A 1,783-nucleotide genomic window follows, 5' to 3' on the forward strand; every position below is an offset into this window, starting at 1 on the left:
GTGCAGGATCATCTATTCCCAAAGTATCTTTCCACTGCTGTCAAATAGATAAAAGATGTGCTCATTTATACTCAAAGGGTCTTAATTAACAGCATTATCTATAAATCTTTACAATAGATCCCCAGAAACAGACATGACTGACAAAGCAATTTATCTGTCAGGTTACCTGAAAAACTGGAGTTGTGGTGTGGCACTGTAAGATAAGCAATGGACCCCAGTCGGTTTGAACCAAAAAGTCAACAGTTCAAATTCACCAGCCATTCCTCAGAAACCCCATACAGGGTCACTATGAGTCAGAACTGACTCAACAGCACTTAACAACAACAACCTGAAAAACTGTCCTTTCATTGTCCTTTGACCACCCTATAATAAACTAAAGAGCACGTATGCTTGCAATTCTATACCCTTAGCTAATCATGTAATCATACATTCCTGCTAAGTCTCCACTTTTAGATATCCCATCTTTGGCTCTCCTGATTTGTCATTGAGCCGATTATGATTTTGTAACTTTTAGTACCTGCTCCAACTATACAAAAATGTCTTTTTCCTCATTGCCTGGCAGAGTGGTCATTTTCACTCTGTGAATTTGAATGTCTTCTTGGTCCAGACCTTCTCTATCATTCAATAATGCTTTTACTTGAAGCATACATTTGTGATCCTGCTTTACAAGACATTGATCTTCTGGAGCTGCCCTTTGAAATTTCCTCTTCAGCTCTTTTACTTCCTCATTTCTTCCTTTCACTTAAGCCAGTCTATATTCAAGAGCAAGCTTCAGAGTGTTTTCTCACATTCATTTGGTCTTTTCTGTCTTTTTTCAATGTATGATGTCTTTGATGCAATCCCACAATGCACCTGGTCTTTGGTCATTAGTGTCCAATACTCTTGAGATGATCTCTAAATTCAGGCAGCATACACTCAAGGTCAGACTCTAGCTTTTGTGGAATTGTTTTACATTTTCTTCAGTTTTATCTAGAACTTACACATGTACAATTGATGGTTTGTTCTGCAGTCAGCTCTTGACTGATCACGTTGAGCTTCTCCATCATCTCTTTCCACATATATAGTCTATGTGATTCCTGTATGTCCATCAAGTGAAGTCCATGTGTATAGTTGTCATTTATATGATCTTGACTGAAAGCAGAGAATACCAGAAAAATATTTACCTGTTTTTTTATTGACTATGTAAAGGCATTCAGCTGTGTGGATTATAACAACTCTGAGTAACATTGTGAAGAATGGGAATTCCAGAACACTTAAATACAGAACGGAACATAGACAAAAGAAGGGGATATGCGTGGTTTCAAATAAGAAAAGGTGTGTGTCAGCATTGTATCCTTTCACTATATTATTCAATCTGGAAACTGAGTGAATAACCCAAGATGCTAGACTAAATGAAGAAAAACATAGCATCAGGATTAGAGGAATACTTATTAGTAATTTATGATATGCAGATGACACAACCTTGCTTGCTAAAAGCATTTACTGATGAAGACCAAAGACTTCAGTATGGATTACATCTCAACACAAAGGGGGAAAAAAATCCTCACAACTGGACCAATAAACATCATGATAAAAGGGGGGGAAAATTGACGTTGTAAGGGATTTCATTTTATTTGGAGTCACAATAAATACCCATAGAAACAACAGTCAAGAAATTAAAGGACACATTGCATTGGACAAATCTGCTGCAGAAAGATTTGTCTTTCTTTGTCTTTAAAGAAAGATCTCTTTAAAGTGTTACAAAGCAAATATGTCACTTTGAGGACTAAGGAGTATCTGATCC

This window comes from Chrysochloris asiatica, unplaced genomic scaffold, assembly GCF_000296735.1.
Source record: "Chrysochloris asiatica unplaced genomic scaffold, ChrAsi1.0 scaffold00099, whole genome shotgun sequence".
Lineage (NCBI taxonomy): Eukaryota > Metazoa > Chordata > Mammalia > Afrosoricida > Chrysochloridae > Chrysochloris > Chrysochloris asiatica.